We start from the raw sequence: 8,021 nt of genomic DNA on the forward strand, positions 1-8,021 counted from the left end.
TTGTTTCCCATGGCTTCCAACGATAGTTTACTGTACTGCCAGTTTTTACCTCTTCAACCAAACCTATCTTTTTTAAGAATGTGCCATCCATATACCGAAAAGTGTCTGTAGGTTGGGCCTGATAAGGTGGAATAGTCATTCGAGCAACATATGCTAAGATAGATGCCAAACTACCCACTCCTAAAGTAACTTTGCCTTGATGACGAGAGGCGTTGTATATTGTATCGAGCATGATTCCTGCAACGTCTACTCGTTTTCCCTGCAAAATACAGTCCAACACAAACAAGTCTCTTGTTTGGACTTTGGATGCTTCCACCCGTCCAAACAAGGCATAACACAAATACTTCTGCAGGTATAAAATACTCGCATCTTTTATCCATTTATTTCCAGCATTTCGTGGAGTAAAAGTTGATTGCCCCGTTAGTATTTCCTAAACGGAAGATGCATTCCATCCTTTTGGTTTAGAAGCACATCCACTTTTAGGGAATCCTAACCATTCGTGCATTTTATCATAACCCACAGTTAATTCCTCTCCATCCACTCTAAATTTGATGGCCATTTCATTATCATCCACCCAATCAATAGTAGTCAATAACTCTAAACTTAATTTATCATTTTCAGGAATTTGTAATTGACTAAATATTTCAAAATTTAGAGTTTTCAAATATTCCTGCACTTTCTCTAAAATGCCAATAGTCTGTAAAAAGGGTTGGTCAAGAAGATACATACCTGTGAAAGTGCACTTGGCAAGGCGTGTGTAGCGTTCCCCTTCCTCCATAGTATATATGGGGAAAGGAGCCTTATATCTGGTGGCCAAATCCTTTCGTGCTGGTGCAGAGGAGGAAGATCCTTCCTTGTTCTTCCTGGCTTTTTGCTTGAATGGCATGGTGTGAGTGTGGATGGAGATATTGTTGTTCAAGATACGCAGAAAGGAGGGTTGCTGGGAATTGGTTTTGTAGTGACAGAGTTTGGGGGTTTGTAAAGAAAGGAATTGAATTTCTTATATAGAGGAATTTAGGGAAGGATAGGGTTGAGTAGTTAATGGGGAAGTTGAAAAGGAAGAGTTTTGATTGGATTTGAAAGGTTACTTACAGTTTTTGCAGGTTTGAATGCCTTGGGAAGGAGAAGAATTGATTGGAATGTGAGAGGGCAGTTGAGAATTTCTGACCGTTAGGAAGTTGCGCCAAAAATTTGTGGAATTGCGCCAGGAATTTTTCTGGAGTCGCGATTGCGTCTGCAAATTTGCGCTCGCGAATGGTTCTCGCCTTGCCTCTGTCCTCTGTTGTGCCTTAATCGCGCTCGCGCTTGGTATTATCGCGATCGCGAGAGTGAATCTCTTTGCTTCTGACTTGTTTTGCAGAGAACTCGCGCTCGCGCTTTATATTTGTTGCGCTCGCGAATATGGGTTTTGAAGCTTCTGACTTCCTTTGTGGAGAATTCGCGCTCGCGCAGATAGATGTCGCGATCGCGAGTTTTGTAAAAAAAGTTTCTATCTCTTTTTTGCAATGTTCGCGCTCGCGCCTTCTTTCTTCACGCTCGCGAATTTGGTTTCCTGCAAAATAGAATTCCCTGCATACTTGATTTTTGATGATTTTTTTTTTTTTGAAACTGATAAAAACAAATAATCAAATAATATATTATAATAAACAAAGTATATTAAGTAGTTATTGAAATTATACATACTTATGAAATCGATTCAAAATGTTACCTGTGATGGATCATCAATCCTATTACCCAAATAAAGCTTACACCGTTGTCCATTTACCACGAATGTAGAACCATTAGATAGATTCTTCAATTCTAATGCTCCATGTTCTGCAACTTTGATTACCTCAAATGGTCCACTCCATCTGGACTTCAATTTTCCAGGAAATAGGCGTAGTCTTAAATTAAATAATAACACTTGGTCTCCTTCCTTAAATGATTTGATTCGAATTTGATTATCATGTCATTTCTTAGTTCTTTCCTTATATAACTTGGCATTTTCATATGCTAATAATCTGATCTCATCAAGTTCATTTAACTGAAGTTTCCTTTTGTAACCAGCTTTGCTTAAATCAAAATTCAAAGACTTTATTGCCCAATATGCTTTATATTCCAATTCTAGGGGTAGGTGACATGCCTTACCATAAATTAAACGGTATGGAGACATCCCAATTGGTGTCTTAAATGCCGTTCTATAGGCCCAGAGTGCATCATCGAGTTTAAGCGACCAATCCTTTCGTGATGAATTGACCGTTTTTTCCAAAATCCACTTAAGCTCGCGGTTTGAAATTTCCACTTGACCACTAGTTTGTGGATGATATGGGGTAGATACCTTGTGATGTACTCCATATTTCCTCAAAAGGCTTTCAAATGATCTATTTAAAAAGTACGTACCTCCGTCACTTATGATTGCTCTTGGAACCCCAAATCTGGTAAATAATGCTTTTAAGAATTTGACCACTGTATTGGCGTTGTTTGTGACACAAGCTTGTGCTTCCACCCACTTAGAAACATAGTCAACAGTTACTAAGATATAACTTTTACCCTGTGAAATAGGGAATGGTCCCATGAAGTCGATTCCCCATACATCGAATATCTCTACTTCGAGTATGTTGGATAAAGGCATTTCATCTTTTCGACTTATGTTGCCAACCCGTTGACACCTGTCACAATGAGAGACAAATATACGAGCATCGTGGAATAGAGTGGGCCAATAAAAGCCACTTTCCAAAACCTTTGAAGCAGTTCTATTTGCTCCATGATGCCCTCCATATGGACTAGAGTGACAATGCATAAGTATATCTTGTATTTCTGTTTCCCCTACACACCTTCTAATCATACCGTCCATACATATCTTAAACAAGAATGGTTCATCCCATAAGAAATTTTTAGCATCTGCATAGAACTTCTTCTTTTGTGCATAAGTCATATCTGGAGGTATGATGTTAGAAGCTAGAAAATTTGCAATGTCAGCATACCAAGGTGTGTGAACATGTTGTATTAACATTAAATTCTCATCTGAAAAACTTTCATTTATAATTGTAGTTTCTCCTACTGGTCCTTCTTCATTTTCCAGACGTGATAAATGATCTGCAACTAAATTTTCAGAACCCTTTTTGTCTCTAATCTCAATGTCAAATTCTTGCAATAATAATACCCATCGAATAAGACGTGGTTTTGCATCTTTTTTAGCAAACAGGTATTTCAATGCAGAATGATCAGTATAGATTATGACTTTTGCTCCTAACAAGTATGATCTGAACTTATCACATGCATATACCATAGCCAACATTTCCTTCTCAGTAGTTGTATAGTTCATTTGAGTACTAGTTAGAACATGGCTAGCATAGTATATCACATGCAACTTTTTCTCATGTCTTTGGCCTAATACACAACCAACAGCAACATCACTAGCATCGCACATTATTTCAAATGGTAATCCCCAATTGGGTTTTGCTATAATAGGCGCACTTACTAATGCCTTCTTTAAAGTTTTAAAAGCTTCCAAACATTCTGGAGAAAAATCAAAAGATGCATCTTTAACAAGTAAGTTAGTTAGAGGATTAGCAATGATAGAAAATTTTTTTATAAATCTTCTATAAAATCCTGCATGGCCTAGAAAAGATCTTATACCTTTAACCGTAGTAGGAGGTGGTAACTTTTCTATGGCTTCTATCTTTGCCCTATCTGTCTGGATTCCTTCCTTACTTATTTTGTGCCCTAAAACAATGCCCTCATCAACCATAAAGTGGCATTTCTCCCAATTCAAAACCAAGTTAGCACTTTCACATCTTGACAATACAAGATTTAGATTTTTCAAACAACCTTCAAATGAATCACCATACACAGAAAAGTCATGCATAAAGACATCCATAATTTCTTCTATGTAGTCATTAAAAATTGCGGTCATGCAACGTTGAAATGTTGCAGGTGCATTGCATAATCCAAAAGGCATGCGCCTATATGCAAATGTACCAAATGGACAAGTAAATGTGGTTTTCTCTTGGTCATTCGGAAAGATATAAATCTGAAAATATCCCGAGTATCCATCGAGAAAACAATAGAAAGCATGACCAGCAATTCTTTCTAACATTTGATCTATGAATGGTAACGGAAAATGATCTTTTCTTGTGGCTGAATTAAGTTTTCTATAATCAATACATACCCTCCAACCTGTAGTGGTCCTAGTAGAAATTAGTTCACCATCTTCATTTTTTACTACAGTCATTCCTCCCTTTTTGGGCACACATTGAATTGGACTAACCCATTGGCTATCCGAAATTGGGTATATTATTCGTGCATCTAGTAACTTGATAATTTCTTTCTTCACTACTTCTTTCATATTAGGATTAAGTCTCCTTTGTCTTTCTGCCTTAGGTATATGTCCATCCTCAAGATTGATGTAATGCATGACTCGATTTGGACTTATCCCCTTAAGGTTAGAAATTTGCCATCCTATACTCTTAATCCTATTTCTAACAATTTTTAATAAATCATTCTCTTGATCTACAGTTAATTTGTTAGAAATAATTATAGGAAGTGTGTGATCTTTACGTAAGAAAGCATATCGCAAATGACTTGGTAACTCTTTAAGGTCTACTATTGGTGGAACTTCAATTGATGGTGGTAAAGGTTCAAGCTCCCTAAGTAACATTTCAGGTCTTAAATTTATAAACTCCTCTTCTTCATTATTGACATTTTCTTCCTCAAATTTTTCCTTATCTTCCAAGGCAAACATTTCTTGTATGCATGCATCAACTACATCAATTCTCATGCAATTCCCCTCATCCATAGGATATTTCATGGCTTTATCTATATGAAATTCAATGACATCATCACCTATCCTAAGGACTAATTTTCCTTCTGAAACATCAATTAATGCTCTCCCTGTGTTCATAAATGGTCTTCCTAAAATAAGAGGACAATTTTTATCATAAACAAAGTCAAGTATGACGAAATCAGTTGGAAAAATAAATTTGTCAACCTTAACGAGTACATCTTCAATGATACCATAAGGTCTTTTAATAGTTTGGTCAGCAAGTTGTAGAACCATATTAGTTCTTTTAACTTCATCCTCTAATCCCAATTTCTTAAAGAGAGATAATGGCATCAAATTAATACTTGCTCCTAAATCACACAGGCATCTAGGAAAATCTACTTTACCTAATTTGCATGGTATAGTGAAACTCCCTGAATCTTTGAGTTTAGTAGGTAACTTACTTGTGATTATGGAACTACAATCCTCAGTTAGAGTGACTGTCGACACATCTTCCCAACTACGTTTCTTCGAGATCGATTCTTTAAGGAACTTACCGTAATTTGGAATTTGTGTGATAGCTTCCATGAGCGACATGTTGATATGCAAATTTTTCAGTTTATCAATAAAATTTAAGAACTGCTTATCTTGCTCTTGCTTCTTGAGTCTTTGCGGAAAAGGTGGCCTAGATTGATAAGTTTTAACGTTGTCCTTCTCCTTGTCCTTTCCTTTTTCTTGTCCTCTTGATCCTGCACTATTTACTTCAATGCTCGGTTCACAAACCGGCTCCACAGTTGCATTATTCAAAATATTAACATCAGTACCCGAAGGAACTATTTTATCTACTATTTTTCCACTTCGTAAGGCAATGGCACTTACATTCTCCCTAGGATTCTTTTCTGTATTACTAGGAAGATTTCCCACTTCACGTGAGGAAATAGCACTTGCAAGCTGCCCTACTTGTACCTCCAAATTATGTATGGATGATGAATGATTTTTGAATAACTTATCAAACTTTGATTCTAACCATTTAAAACTATCATCTTGACTACTCATTTTTTGGTTAAATCCCTCCAGAAATTTATCAAGTTTATTAGTCAATTGTCCCAGTAGATTGACTAACCTGATTGCCCCTATCCTGATTATCATGATTTCTCCAAAAGGAATTATGATAATTACGATTTTCAGTATTATAAGTATTTGAGTATGGACCACGAACTTGTCCTTGGACATAATTTACTTGTTCCTCCATAACCGGATGCTTATAATTACATTCATTTGACATATGCCCATTTTGCCCGCAATTGTCACAAATAAGAGATGTTGATTTACTTATGTTTAAGTTATCAATTTTATAAGACAAAGCAGAAATCTGTGCTTGCATCATGGTTAAAGGATCTAATTCATGCACTTTCTTTACTGAATTCTTTGAAGAAGATGAAGACTCATTATTAGTAGTAGAATGACTTACCTGAGCCCTTTCAGTTGGCCATATGCTATTATTGTTGGCCATCTCTTCTAGTAACTCAATTGCATCATTAGTAGTCTTCTTCATTAATGATCCTCCTGCCATGGCATCTATAGTTCCTCTTGTAGAAGGTGTCACCCCATTGTAGAAGGTTTGAATTAATATATTTTGGGGAAGGCCATGGTGTGGGCAAACTCGTTGGAGCTCTTTATAGCGATCCCATGCCTCATATAGGGATTCATTTTCATGCTGGGTAAATGAGGTTATTTCTTTGATAAGCCTAGCGGTTTTTGCCAGTGGGAAATACTTAGACAGGAAGGCTTGGGCTAGTTCTTCCCAAGTGGTGATAGAGTTTGGTGGTAATGAATTCAACCAAGCTTTTGCCTTGTCTTTCAATGTGAAAGGAAATAGACGTAACTTGATAGCATCTGCTGGTACCGAATTCATCTTGAATGTATCACAAATTTCAAGAAAACTGGCTATATGCGAGTTAGGATCCTCATTTGGTAATCCGTAGAACTGACCACTATTTTGGAGCATTTGTAATAAAGCATGTTTAATCTCAAACTGGTTAGCATTTACCGGTGGACGTACTACTCCCTTTTGTGAACCATTTAAACTTGGAGTCACAAACTCCATCAACCTCTGTGGCGGATTTCCATCACTCATGATTCTTGAATTTCTTCTTTTCTTCTTCTTTTTTCGTTGTGAAAGAAATTGTTCAATCTCAGGTTGATAATCCTCCAATTCACTGTTTGAAGATCTGGTACTTGGCATATGAATTATGTAAACTATGTGTTCTTGCAAAATTTTGAATCAACTATAAGTATGTATCTTAATTAAAATAAATTGCAAATCACATATAAGAATATTTCGTTAAATGACAAAACACCGATTCCCCGGCAATGGCGCCAAAAACTTGTTGCGTCTCTTTTGAGTTCCCGGAAGTATACGGATCGCAATGTAGTAATAAAAGATCGATTCCACGAGGAACGGGTTGAGTCCACTTGCTACTTTATTCTTAATGATGTGTTTATAGAAATATAAATACAGAAGTGATTGATTTCTTTTTATGCTAAGGCTAATGTTTTAATTAAGTTAAAAGACAAATGTATAGACAAATACTTGTGAATACCCAAATTTTGAGGCTCAAAGAGCCAGTTTTCCCGGACTGCAAACAGTTCGGCCGGACCAAAGGCCATTTTGGAAGTTCACCGAAAGTATGCCAATATGGTACTTGAAACGTCCGAAAAATCACGAGGATCACAGAACTGGTCCCGAAATATTTTTTGAAGGTCCGGAACCCCCGGAAAAGCCTCCGGAACGATAAATTAGCAAGACCACCAGGCAAGGCGGCTCCGGCCACCGGCCCCGGCTGTCCGGCTGCCCCGACCACCGACCCCGGCGGCCCGAGCCGCCGAAACGGTTCGTTTTGCCTATAAATAGTGGCCCCGACACTCATTTCAAGGCACTCAGTCTGTGTTGACAGACGCTCCTTCTCCCCTACACTCCTTGCGATTCTTTACTGCTTTTCTGCATTTTAGTTTAGCTTTATTGCTTTCTTTGCTTTGTTAAGTGGTCACTAAATTTAGATTAATTAGTATTACCTTAACGAGGAGCTTAACCTGGAGTTAAGAAGCGGTCGATGATTAAATCAGGTACATGAACTAAACTCTGCCTATTTAATTTTAGCATTTCATGCATGCTTCTCTTCTACTCCTAATAATTCTACAACTGCATAAATGCATTCACGTCAATCATTAGGCAAGTAAACTGCCTCAATTAAATAAATTTAGGCTAAACGCCCGGTTA

General features: G+C 37.3%; 1 non-coding gene across 1 annotated transcript; it reads left to right on the forward strand.

Annotated features, from left to right (window-relative positions):
* Positions 1 to 6,384: 6,384 nt before the first annotated feature.
* LOC149499164 (small nucleolar RNA R71) lies at positions 6,385 to 6,491 on the forward strand. The gene has a single exon (XR_016318998.1). It is a non-coding gene; the product is annotated as a small nucleolar RNA R71 (small nucleolar RNA).
* The last annotated feature ends 1,530 nt before the right edge of the window (positions 6,492 to 8,021 follow it).

The sequence above is a fragment of the Jatropha curcas genome, chromosome 1, assembly GCF_041381405.1.
Source record: "Jatropha curcas cultivar XTBG-Jc1 chromosome 1, XTBG_Jcur_1.0, whole genome shotgun sequence".
NCBI classification, from domain to species: domain Eukaryota; kingdom Viridiplantae; phylum Streptophyta; class Magnoliopsida; order Malpighiales; family Euphorbiaceae; genus Jatropha; species Jatropha curcas.